This window comes from Thermobia domestica, chromosome 12, assembly GCF_964235325.1.
Source record: "Thermobia domestica chromosome 12, izTheDome1.hap1.1, whole genome shotgun sequence".
NCBI classification, from domain to species: domain Eukaryota; kingdom Metazoa; phylum Arthropoda; class Insecta; order Zygentoma; family Lepismatidae; genus Thermobia; species Thermobia domestica.
Genome location: NC_137465.1, coordinates 4,413,317 through 4,427,840, shown reverse-complemented (window position 1 = coordinate 4,427,840; position 14,524 = coordinate 4,413,317).

Genomic DNA, 14,524 nt, shown 5'->3' with positions numbered 1-14,524 from the left:
TAGCGGGACGGGACATACGCAGGGTCTTGACACCCCGACTTGTTTGTAAATTTAGTCTAATTTCAGGTGAAATTTTACAAATTTTAATATAATGTAGCTTCACATTGTATTTGGACTCCTGAAAAGCTTAGGGCCTCTCCCAAAATAAATTCATGCGCAGTCTCTGGCTATCCATATTACTCGCACTTCATCGCTAACAAAAAAACCACTTCACGGTTTAGTTTGTATTGAAGAGTTTGCCAGAGAAAACATGTTGTGTAACGTTCTTTTGTACTTACAATGTGCCATCGCGGACGTAGTGGTGGTGGTGGTGGTGAGATATTGGGCGGGTGGGTGGGTGTTATTATTATTATTATTATTATTATTATTATTATTATTATTATTATTATTATTATTATTATTATTATTTATCTTTCTATGACTATACTAAGCAGAAACATGTCGCGTAAATGTGTTTGCCGTGCAGAGCAAATTGTTGTTTTTAACGAAGTGAAGCGGAAAGTGGAATTTCGCTCCTATCATAAAGAAAGCCTATCACTTGTACTTTGGCTGTAAAGTGGGAGATGTAGACAAGAAGTCAGCACCACATATATATGTTATAATACTTGTTCTACAAATTTGCGGGACTGGCTACACGGAAAAAGGCCATGCGTGCCATTTGCAATTCCAATGATATGGAGAGAACTGACAGATCATACTCCAAACTGCTATTTTTGCATAGTTCTTCCAATTAAAGGTCTATCCAAAAAAGAAAAAAGTGGACTGCTATTTATTCAAATATTCCTTGAAACGTTCGTCACTGTGCCACACTCTGAAGAACTAAAGATTCCACAACTTCCCGTACCTTACTCCAGTGTTTTACCCGATGAAGAGCAAAAGGCGAACAATGTCGACCCACATTGTCAAATTCTGCTGCAGATTCATCGTCTTCCACCGATCCTAACCTACTCAACCTGAATTAAATTACCTGGGGTTGTCAAAAAGTGGCGCAGAACTGCTGGCATCCAAACTCAAGAAGTGGGGAGCTTATTCTGAAGATCTAAAAGTGTTCGTGTTTTGAACACGTCAGATTCCCTAAACAATATTTTCAGTGGAAAGTGACATATTACGTTGTAACAATGTAGGCCTAACTGGTCTTATGAGTAAACTTAACATAGACGATAATCTCGATGAATGGCGGCTATTCATAGACGCATCAAAACATTCTTCAAATATATTCTGCGTAAACTTCCACAAATTGCTGAAGCTAAAATCAGGTAAGAATCCTTTTTAGCACTCAAATTCGCTAACTTCTCGATGATCCTGAATTTGATGCAGTGTTAGAAAATGAGGAGAGCATTGCATGAGATTCTTTCCGAAAAGTGGTGACGAATGTTTTTGGAAAACGAGCGGTCTCAGAACTATAAGGAAGTAGAGGTGCGCCAATACCTTCTACCAAGCAATAGGGTGTAATGTATCACTAAAAATGCATATGTTGCACTCCCACATTGTTTTCTTCCCAGAAAATTGCGGAGCAGTCATTCATGAACGTGGAAAACATTTCTACCAAGTTATATCTGTGATGGAGAAACGATATCAGGGCTACTGGAGCAACTCTGCTCTTGCCAATTGTTGTTAGACGGAAAATTCCCGATTTTATCCCAATTTCCCCTTTTCTCGTACAACACACACAGACACATATTATCATGATACCATTTAAAAGCCTGTTTTATTGTGAAGAGAATGACGTATAAGTCATGATACTCAAATAAATAATAGGGGCAGCGGTGGCTCAGTGGCAGAGCGTTCACCTCTGGTGCTTGGGGTCCCGGGTTTGATCCCAGTCCCCGCCAAGTGAACCTTGTGTGGACGAACACCGTGTGCGTGGGTTTTCTCCCACTTTCTTCATTTCACCATTTCATTCATTACTCATCATCACCGTCTCCTTTAGCCTTACCGGCATAAATGTGGGACGTAAAACTCAAAGATTTCATTTCATTTCAAATAAAAAATACTGTTCGGATTCATTTGATTTTATAGTTATCTCACTTTCTTCCTATATGAAATTTGGTATTGTCTAGCAGAACTGAGAAATATTTTTCCGTCATAACTATTGTAGGTATTACAATGAAACTTGGCACATGTATTACTTATAAACTACAGTACTTTTAAAGATACATTATATTTGGGTGCCTGTAGTCGGGGCCGTACCAGGGGGTGCTACATTTGAAAAAAGGGACTTTTGGACGGGAAATTTCCAATTTTACCTTGAATTTCCTTCTTCTTATACATCATGTACACATGCGCGTAGTACCATTTGCAAGCTTGGTTTATTCTGAAGTGAAGTTTATTCTGAAGTTATATGAACCAAGATAATCGGATGAACAGAACTGAAGCAATAGCTATTTAAGTGAAAGACCAAATAGAAAATTCAAGAATCTAAGTGTCAACACTACATAACACACATTTCTATCAATTACACTTAAACTCGAACCAATTCATCATTTTAATTTTTATTTTCGTATTCAGCATCCTCATTTGCATAAGAAAATGCACTTTTCTTTTCCGAAGTATTAAAATAGTTAAAAATTGTAGTCTCGGGTTCGATTCCAGTGAGAGGACATTAAAATTCAAACGCTTTACGTCACGTCTCATATAACCTAAGTACAGCAATGTCATACTAAACTCCAACAACCAACATCAGTAAACATTCATTTTGAAACATAATTGCGAATTTATAAAAGTAACACACATTAAAACCAAAATACCCCTTTTCCGCTCTCTTTCATAAATAATTCTTCTTCTTCTTTTGTGTAATACTGTGGGATGATGATTGAAGAATTCATCTAAAATAGAATGATAGTTCGGTGACTTATCCATTGGCAGATTTCTCCATTGGCGGATTTGTCCATTGGCAGATTTGGTTATTGGCGGATTTGTCAATTGGCAGATTTGTCCATTCTCACGATTGGCGCATTTGGTCATTTTCGCGTTTGGCGCATTTGGTAATTGGCAGATTTGGTAATTGGCAGATTTGGTAATTGGCAGATTTGGCAATTGGCTGATTTGTCCATTTTAGCAATTGGCGCATTTGGTCATTTTCGCGTTTGGCAGATTTAGTAATTGGCAGATTTGTCCATTTTCACAATTGGCGCATTTGGTCATTTTCGCGTTTGGCGCATTTGGTAATTGGCAGATTTGGTAATTGGCAGATTTGTCAATTGGCAGATTTGTCCATTGGCGGATTTGTCCATTGGCAGATTTGTCCATTTTCACGATTGGCGCATTTGGTCATTGGCAGATTTGTCCTAGGCCCCTACTAGCTACAACTGTTAGCTGCCAAATGATGTTAGACTTGACTTGGATGCGACTCATATACTCTGAGATTTGATTCACTAATGCCATCTCGTGTGCAAAAGGCTCATTATCTTTTTAGACAAACAGTATATACGTTGGATTACTGTATCTCCTTAATCTTAGTTAATTTAAATTCCAACCAATAGGCAGAACTGATAAATTTGAAAAAACACACATCATGTTTCATTTTAAAAAAAATAAATAAATAAAAGTTACTCTGGAAAAGTTTTCTTTACGTTAAGTATAAATTTATCTACTCACTGTTGACTTGTTTCAAGCTCAACAACAAGAATAATATTTTTATTTCGAAGAAAAAATAGCAAAATTTTCATGAAAATCGGGTCAATTTTACATAATGTACTAACACAATACCCGTTGTTCACACGGAGAGAATACTTTTATTTTGGATATAAAAGCTGAATTTGAAATTAAACTGCATCGGAAGTGTGACTGTTCATCTCAGAGATCACAAAAACTATGGATTCGATTCTAAAATCGGTCATTTTCTATAATTTTTAAATATCTCCCGCCCGTCCCTAAATTGCACCGTCAAAGTGAAATGATAAAAGCTATCCCAGGCCCGAACAGTGACGACGCCAGCGTTAATTTCTTATGGAGGCAAAGGAGGGGCAGAGACATTTTGGGGGGCGGCTATTTTTGCATACCAAAAATGATGGTTTTATGATGGTTGACTTACATTTCAATACAACGTGTATTACTTTATTGTTTACATATTATATAATTATAAATTAAACTTATTTTAAAAAAGGTAACGTCTATATATGAAATATTCTTTTCCGGGTTCGATTCCTAGTGGGAGATATTGGCATTTGAACCCATAACACTGGTTCGAATTTCACGTTAAGTGGTATGTCTGTCTCTCTCGGTACTGAGAAAGATACCAAACTCCTATCTAACCAATCTAATTGAAGATACCTTAGTGAATCTAGATTTAACTAATTTCACCGGCCCTGAAAGGGTTCGAAAGAATGTTTCGAATAAGATTTATGTACTTTTCTCCTAGAACCCGAATCTGCAATTAAAATAACAGGGCTCCTATATAATTTTTCAGTTTCCCCGACCACCCCTAAGTAGGGGAGCGGGAGGCAAATTTTAGCATAAGTAAATTTCTCCCAGCAAAATATTAACTTTTTATTTCATACATTTTTCATCCGATGCTTGTTTCTCAAGATATGTTGGAGTATGAAGTAGCAAAATTCACCCTATATATATACACTTTCATCCCTTATTTTAATGGGTCTCCTCCATTTTTAAGTCGTTTAAAAAGGGAGCATAAGTGGTCAAACATTTCCGATAATATGTAAGTTCCTGCAGCTGGTAACATCCACTGCAAATGTTTTCAGTGGTTAACATTTACAATTACATTACGAAAGAAATTTGATTAATACAGCACTACGTACTTTCAATCAAACACAATATCCAACCTGGCAATATAAAATACCGGATACTCCGTAAATGTACATTATAATACAATAATTTCAACAATTTTTTTTTTTTAAATCAGGATTTGCAGACTAAATCGGCTCCTCCAGATTTTGAGTGTCGCTTCCAAAATTCGTTAAATCGAGGGATGAGTATATATAATTATAATTATTATTTTCATATTCATTGAAAATGCGAAGTATCACTTTAAAATAAAATAAAATTACCGCTGCACTGGTAACTTGGCAGCAGATCTACCACCCTTCATTTCCTGTCTACTAGTCAATTTAAAAAATACGTAAGAGTTGAATTATTATTTAAAACTCTATCTATAAATTCTAATCCTTGGTGGAACCAACAATTCAATGTGTTTGTTGATGTGTGTATGCACTGCGAAATTCCATTTAAACAAATTCAGATCTTAGGTCACTGCACAAGAGTCAGACATTAAATGGATAATCTCTCTATTACTCACAAAACTGAAAGACAAATTGAAAGTTCAATGCCACAAAAACTTCATACATATAACACAACTGACATCATAGGGTTTCAATGTCTAGATCATCCCCCTTATTCCTTAGATTTCGTTTGATTTGACTATTATTTATCTCCCAAACTCAAGTAATAATTTCATGAACGCCATTTTGGACCTGATAAGGGTAGTGCTTAAAACAGTGGTGTGAGAAACAGTCTACAGATTTTTTTTTTTTTTTTTTTTTTAACTGGCCTTCGAAAACTAGAGTACCATGTAAGAAAATATTACATTTCAGGGAGAGAATATAAAATAGCCAAAATTTCTTCATATCACGTCCACTACTTCTGGGTTGGGCCACGAACTTTTCAGAAGCTCCTTGGTAATTTCTGCTCAATATGGTAGACGTCACGTCATGGCTTTTGAGACAAAAGGTAGAAATAGTACATACTAATTACTAGCTACAGATCAGCACTCTGACAATACATTTTATTGGGAGCTAATCGGTTCATTCCCATACATTTATTATTATTTGCAGTAAGGGAAACCATAACACTTTTCATTTCCCCCAAAAATTAAACATTTGGTACTCACAAATTAAGCTGTTATAAGCCGATCCTGTAAACACTGAGTATCGAGAATAATGTTTCAGAAAAAAAAAAATCTTTATACAAACGATAAAGAGTAACTGAAACCTTCAAACCTGGATAAATACACACGAGTTATTTAATATATATAATTAATGGTTTTACTTTTCTTTTGTTTCTAATCGAAGTTGATCCAATGCGAGGAATACAACTTGACTAACTCTACTATTATTGTTTGCTAGGCGTACCTCTGTTTTCAGTTGAATCGGATCTGCAATGCAACCAATTCTCCAAATAAGAATGTTGTCTATTCCTACTATTCATTTCTTATGAATATTAATAAAATTAAAATTCATAAGAAAGAACTTTAACTGAAATTTACCGGAAAAAGCGCTAAATTAGAAAACAGTAACATAATGCATTCTCAGAAGTTGAAAGAAGAAAGCTTGAGCAGTAATCCTCCGCATAATAAATGGATGGATAATATAATCTGACAATGAGATTGCTTATGGTACTGATGTATAAAATACCATGTTTAAAATGTTTTACGATTGTAGGAGTCTGGGGGCCAGGAGTAGCCAGGAGTCTGGGGGCTTGCCACTTGCCTTCTCTGGCGTTGTCACTGGGCCCGAACCTCATCTATGTTGAAAATTTGATCCAGATCAGTCGGGTGGTTCAAGTGTTATGAAGTCACAAATAATCACTTTCGTTTTTACATATAGAGATTTTTTTAAGATTAGGTAAATTTATCATAAGGTAACGAATAAGGATAATTGCTAATTCTTAACGGTAATTACACCATATTGAATCAAAGTAATTTTTATGAAATTATCGTGAAAAAATATTTTATTATCTCTTCTTTTGGATATTTGTACACTTGAGCGTATTTTATTCATTTTCTACTTCTCGTTTTTAACACTCATACTTCTTATTTACTTTCCAGCAATGGATTTACTCGTATTTCCGAAGTCTCAAATATGGTGCACACCAAGTTTCATTAGATTCCGCATACATTTTAGGTAATTTATCTTGGAATATAAAGACAGATACTCAAATGTATGTTGAGTGCAATGGCAGAAAATATTTATTTTCTTGTGATTTTAAAATTGGGCTCAATAATTTTGATAATTTTATCTTTCGAAAACGAAAACTTTTAGTTTTATGTCCCACGATTATTCCGGCTAGGCTAAAGGAGAGGGTGATGATGAGAAATAAATGAAAGGAATGTGGGAGAAAACGGGAGAACCGATAGAAAACCCACACACTCGGTGTTTGTCCACTACAAAGCCCATTTGGTACTAGCTGGAATCGAACCAGGGACCCCAAGCAATAGAAATGAACGCTCTACCATTGAGCCACCGCGACTCTTATTTTTCAAGTTATTAACAATGAATTTGGTGTTGATTTTGTTGGGCGATATTTTGGCATCAAACAAAAGGTGGTTTTCTTTATAATTCTAGAATCCACAACTCATGTTATGATTTATTATCTAGTTCAGTATCTGCTGTATGCCGATGGCGCACAGGAGGCTTCAGAAGATAAAAGGAAAACCAAGAAAGAAAAACATTTTGGACGGGATTAGGGCAGAAGGTTAATGATACACCTGATTCGCGGAATCCGTAGGCTCGTCTCCTGATCTTGGAGTGCCTCTGTTTCCAACCTGGTCGAGTCATTTTTCTTTGTCATCTTTTGATTCTAAATTATAGAGTAAGTTGCACAGGGGATCCTCGTCCTTGCTGGGCGAACACATGACCCCATTCACTTAACCTTCCTCCTGTGCCGTTTCCCCCAACTGCTAACTCCATGTTTGCGTGATACGAATGTATGTGTATGTGAGTGATTTTAAAAATCTTTGATTACACATACTAAAATGAGTTTTACATCTTGTCCATGCTATGTAGAACGAAAGCTAGCCTGGGAATAAAATCATTATTAGCTGACTAATTCTTTCTGAAAAACAATACAATCATAATTAATATCTTCGTTCTTTTAGAGGCTTTACGAAAAAGTTATTTTTGAATTAAATGGGAAAGCAATACTATACTACTACTACTACTACCACCACCACTACTACTACTACTATTACCACTCTTACTACTACTACTACTACTACTAATACTACTACTACCACCACCACTACTACTACTACTACTACTACTACTATTAACACTCTTACTACTACTACTACTACTACTACTATTACTACTACTACCACCACCACCACCACTACTACTACTACTATTACCACTCTTACTACTACTACTATTACTACTACTACTATTACTACTACTACCACCACCACTACTACTACTATTACCACTCTTACTACTACTACTACTACTACCACCACTACTACTACTACTATTACCATTCTTACTACTACTACTACTACTACTACTACTACTACTACTACTACCACCATCACCACTACTACTACGACTACTATTACCACTCTTACTACTACTACTACTACTACTACTACTACTACTAATAATAATAATAATAATAATAATAATAATAATAATAATAATAATAATAATAATAAAGCGCTAAGAGGCATAAAATTATTAATTACTATTGTGTATATTCTGGTTTGAAGTCATGCCAAGTGAAAAAAAAACTTAGTGGCTAATATAAAACTGCTTGAATGATAATTTTATAAGATTTTTGGCTCGACACAACTTCAAAAAAAAAAAAAAAGTAAATAATAGTACTAAATTATTTTCTGCTTTTAAACACTTTCTTATTATTATTTTCTACTTTTTAGTGCGTTTTTGAAGTTGGTTATTTTTCTTTTAAGTTCGTTTAAGTTTTCTGCTTTCCTTGTCCCAGACGCTTCTCGTAGTGAGCAGCCCGTCACATATAAAATGGATGGTATTTTGGCAAAAGTCAAGCAAGACAGGCATCTAAATAGGATTTACCTCCGTCCGGTATATTACCGGATAGTTCGGTTTTCGACATCCTTGTCCAGTATGACTTCAAAACCGGACGTTAAAATGTCCGGTAATTTTCCCTCTTACTAATCCTATTCTCTGTTCTATTCAGATTATTTTGGAGTGACGAAAGGAATCGTTTGTCGATGAACATGGTTAAAGTAGAGCTTATAATTCTCTTTGATATCTACCTATTAGTTCTGGGGAGAATATATATATATCTTATATATGTTAATTTTTCCTCTTACTAGTCCTATTCTCTGTTCTATTCAGATTATTTTGGAGTGACGAAAGGAATCGTTTGTCGATGAACATGGTTAAAGTAGAGCTTATAATTCTCTTTGATATCTACCTATTAGTCCTGGGGAGAATATATATATATATCTTATATATGTTAATTTTTCCTCTTACTAGTCCTATTCTCTGTTCTATTCAGATTATTTTGGAGTGACGAAAGGAATCGTTTGTCGATGAACATGGTTAAAGTAGAGCTTATAATTCTCTTTGATATCTACCTATTAGTCCTGGGGAGAATATATATATATATCTTATATATGTTAATTTTTCCTCTTACTAGTCCTATTCTCTGTTCTATTCAGATTATTTTGGAGTGACGAAAGGAATCGTTTGTCGATGAACATGGTTAAAGTAGAGCTTATAATTCTCTTTGATATCTACCTATTAGTCCTGGGGAGAATATATATATATATATCTTATATATGTTAATTTTTCCTCTTACTAGTCCTATTCTCTGTTCTATTCAGATTATTTTGGAGTGACGAAAGGAATCGTTTGTCGATGAACATGGTTAAAGTAGAGCTTATAATTCTCTTTGATATCTACCTATTAGTCCTGGGGAGAATATATATATATATATCTTATATATGTTAATTTTTCCTCTTACTAGTCCTATTCTCTGTTCTATTCAGATTATTTTGGAGTGACGAAAGGAATCGTTTGTCGATGAACATGGTTAAAGTAGAGCTTATAATTCTCTTTGATATCTACCTATTAGTCCTGGGGAGAATATATATATATATCTTATATATGTTAATTTTTCCTCTTACTAGTCCTATTCTCTGTTCTATTCAGATTATTTTGGAGTGACGAAAGGAATCGTTTGTCGATGAACATGGTTAAAGTAGAGCTTATAATTCTCTTTGATATCTACCTATTAGTCCTGGGGAGAATATATATATATATATCTTATATATGTTAATTTTTCCTCTTACTAGTCCTATTCTCTGTTCTATTCAGATTATTTTGGAGTGACGAAAGGAATCGTTTGTCGATGAACATGGTTAAAGTAGAGCTTATAATTCTCTTTGATATCTACCTATTAGTCCTGGGGAGAATATATATATATATCTTATATATGTTAATTTTTCCTCTTACTAGTCCTATTCTCTGTTCTATTCAGATTATTTTGGAGTGACGAAAGGAATGGTTTGTCAATGAACATGGTTAAAGTAGAGCTTATAATTCTCTTTGATATCTGCCTATTAGTTCTGGGGAGAATATATATATATATCTTATATATGTTAATTTTTCCTCTTACTAGTCCTATTCTCTGTTCTATTCAGATTATTTTGGAGTGACGAAAGGAATCGTTTGTCGATGAACATGGTTAAAGTAGAGCTTATAATTCTCTTTGATATCTACCTATTAGTCCTGGGGAGAATATATATATATATCTTATATATGTTAATTTTTCCTCTTACTAGTCCTATTCTCTGTTCTATTCAGATTATTTTGGAGTGACGAAAGGAATCGTTTGTCGATGAACATGGTTAAAGTAGAGCTTATAATTCTCTTTGATATCTACCTATTAGTCCTGGGGAGAATATATATATATATCTTATATATGTTAATTTTTCCTCTTACTAGTCCTATTCTCTGTTCTATTCAGATTATTTTGGAGTGACGAAAGGAATCGTTTGTCGATGAACATGGTTAAAGTAGAGCTTATAATTCTCTTTGATATCTACCTATTAGTCCTGGGGAGAATATATATATATATATCTTATATATGTTAATTTTTCCTCTTACTAGTCCTATTCTCTGTTCTATTCAGATTATTTTGGAGTGACGAAAGGAATCGTTTGTCGATGAACATGGTTAAAGTAGAGCTTATAATTCTCTTTGATATCTACCTATTAGTCCTGGGGAGAATATATATATATATCTTATATATGTTAATTTTTCCTCTTACTAGTCCTATTCTCTGTTCTATTCAGATTATTTTGGAGTGACGAAAGGAATCGTTTGTCGATGAACATGGTTAAAGTAGAGCTTATAATTCTCTTTGATATCTACCTATTAGTCCTGGGGAGAATATATATATATATATCTTATATATGTTAATTTTTCCTCTTACTAGTCCTATTCTCTGTTCTATTCAGATTATTTTGGAGTGACGAAAGGAATCGTTTGTCGATGAACATGGTTAAAGTAGAGCTTATAATTCTCTTTGATATCTACCTATTAGTCCTGGGGAGAATATATATATATATATCTTATATATGTTAATTTTTCCTCTTACTAGTCCTATTCTCTGTTCTATTCAGATTATTTTGGAGTGACGAAAGGAATCGTTTGTCGATGAACATGGTTAAAGTAGAGCTTATAATTCTCTTTGATATCTGCCTATTAGTTCTGGGGAGAATATATATATATCTTATATATGTTAATTTTTCCTCTTACTAGTCCTATTCTCTGTTCTATTCAGATTATTTTGGAGTGACGAAAGGAATCGTTTGTCGATGAACATGGTTAAAGTAGAGCTTATAATTCTCTTTGATATCTACCTATTAGTCCTGGGGAGAATATATATATATATCTTATATATGTTAATTTTTCCTCTTACTAGTCCTATTCTCTGTTCTATTCAGATTATTTTGGAGTGACGAAAGGAATGGTTTGTCAATGAACATGGTTAAAGTAGAGCTTATAATTCTCTTTGATATCTGCCTATTAGTTCTGGGGAGAATATATATATATATCTTATATATGTTAATTTTTCCTCTTACTAGTCCTATTCTCTGTTCTATTCAGATTATTTTGGAGTGACGAAAGGAATGGTTTGTCAATGAACATGGTTAAAGTAGAGCTTATAATTCTCTTTGATATCTGCCTATTAGTTCTGGGGAGAATATATATATATATCTTATATATGTTAATTTTTCCTCTTACTAGTCCTATTCTCTGTTCTATTCAGATTATTTTGGAGTGATGAAAGGAATCGTTTGTCGATGAACATGGTTAAAGTAGAGCTTATAATTCGCTTTGATATCAATCTGCGATGCGCGTAATTTACTGAAAAGTTCAACGCAGGAAGATTTACTGAACTTATCAAAACTGCTAACGGTCAATAAAAGTACATTTTCAAGAGTACAGCTAGCACTGCTTCACCCTCAGCTACATCTTCCAATTAAATAATGCATCCAGATCCAGTAAAAATATCTAAGGATTTTGAGACATTACCAGCCCAAGAAGAGCTGGCAAGACTTATTTTTCAAGTATATATTGTGCATGCCCAGTGGCGTATTTAAGGGGTGGCTTCCGGTCCTTAAGACCTCCCCACCCCCGAAATTTTATTTGCAATATTAAAGTAAATGTAATATTTTGCAGAATTTTCGCATTTCCAGGAATAAAGTTAGCAAAGCCCACCCGAAACAAAATTGCAAATACGCTACTGTGCACGCCATAATTATATTCCCAATTATACATTTTTTTGTTTTAAATATGGCGTATTATTGAAGGTAGACTACAAAAATTACATGTGCAGACTTAACCAAAATGGGAATAAGTAAGTTTTATAAATGCCACAAAAGAAACTAAAGTTATTAAATTCGAACTCCGAACCGCTCGGTTTTATGTGAAATAACCACTTTCAGGTTATTCACAGTTTTGACGACCGATGATGTCACAATCTTAAGAGTCTTCATCCCGGCGAAATTAAAATACCGCTAATTTTACAGTAATTATGTGATATCTTCAAATAGATAAAAGATAATTGAAATATGGAACAAGAGCGCCCTAGACAATATTATTTTGCGTGAGGTACCGTTATCACAAGTCACCTAGTGGCTTTCCGTTTTCAGCTGTTTAGAAACGCGAAAATAAATGCCGATTTTCAAAATGGGTCGAAATCGAAAGCAGATAAGTGAGTCGTGATAACGGCTTCTCATGTAAAATAATATTGTCTAGGATGCTCTTATTCCACATTTCGATTATCTTTTATCTGTTTGAAGATATCACATAATTACTGTAAAATTAGCGGTATTTTAATTTCGCCGGGATGAAGACTCTTAAAGAGTATACTGAATGTACTTCAGGAGAACGTACGGTATTTCCATTTCCAAAAGTTGGTAACTCTACATGTAAATATTGCTATGCTATATTTCGATATCTCGATTCATCGTTCGACATTTTCAAGTATCGATATCGAAATATTTTTGATCGATATTTTTCGATATTTTTTTCCGTCTAATACAATATATTAAATGGAAGTGATCTGTGTAAGATCACATCATACCACACCGGTTGAATTGTTTGATCGCTGATTGTATTAGGGTTTAGCGATCCTTTTAGCATCGAGGCTATATGAGACATGGATTTAGAGCTTAACGTGAGATCCGAACCACACGAGCTTTCACCGGGCATCTGAAACATTTGAAACTTATTTGGGAATATAGTTATCATTCACCTCGAACTGTGTTTCTATCAAGTTGCTTTGATTAAAATGTGTGTCCTCAGAACCAGTAGCGTACACAGGAATTTATTTCGGGGGGGTCCAAGCTCAATATGGGGGTATTTTATATTAAAATTACTAAAATTGCCCCTAGAATCATGCTAAATTTATACAAAAGTCGAAATTTCGGGGGTGGGGGTCCGCACCCCCAGGACCCACCCCCTGCGTACGTACCTGCTTAGGTCTGGGTACATAAGGTAGTTCAAAATTTATGCTAAAAAAGAGAATTTCAAGAGCAGACGCACCCAGAATTTTTTATTGGGAGGGGTCCAATGCTACAAAACACTACGTCTATGTTGTATTCAACTGGTGTTATTCTATACCCGAAAAAAAAAAACGATAAGTAATTGTCAAGTGTTGCCACCTATATTCTCAGCAAAAAATATGGAACTAGATTGCTTTGTAAGGAAAGAAAGAGTATAAATGTAGTATAAGATCAAAATCTTCAGGCTACATCAATGATTTCTCTGCTAAAGAAGGTAGTTTTTATTAAGAAAGTTTACAAATATATGTATATCGAGTTACCAAGTTGGGGGGAGGGCAACCTGGTTGATGCCCCTGATGCTGCGCCTCTACTCACGATCTCTTCAAGTTAGGACGATGAAAAGTCAGTATATACACTTATCATTAAAAACAAGCGGACACGTGCTTTTGAAAATTCCCATTTTTAAGGGCGGAGAATGAGGGTATGTTCTATACTTTTGAGTTACATTGCAAGCTACGTTGACTGTTCTTTGTGATTGCATCACGGGAAAAAGATTTGCCAGTTGAAATTATTCTGGGAATATTGTGAGCCTACCTTCCTGAAGCTGGGCTGCTATTACGTCACGTCGCTTTGAATAAAGGCCCTATCCTAAGGGGGTAAGAGGTTCAAAGTTTATGCGAAAAAGCAATGTGTTACGGGTTTTTATGATTATTTTCTAAACTTTTGTTAAAGTGTGTATCCTAAGAAGAAAAGGGAGTTCGAATATTTTCCATAAACTTATTCTCCCCGTGCAAA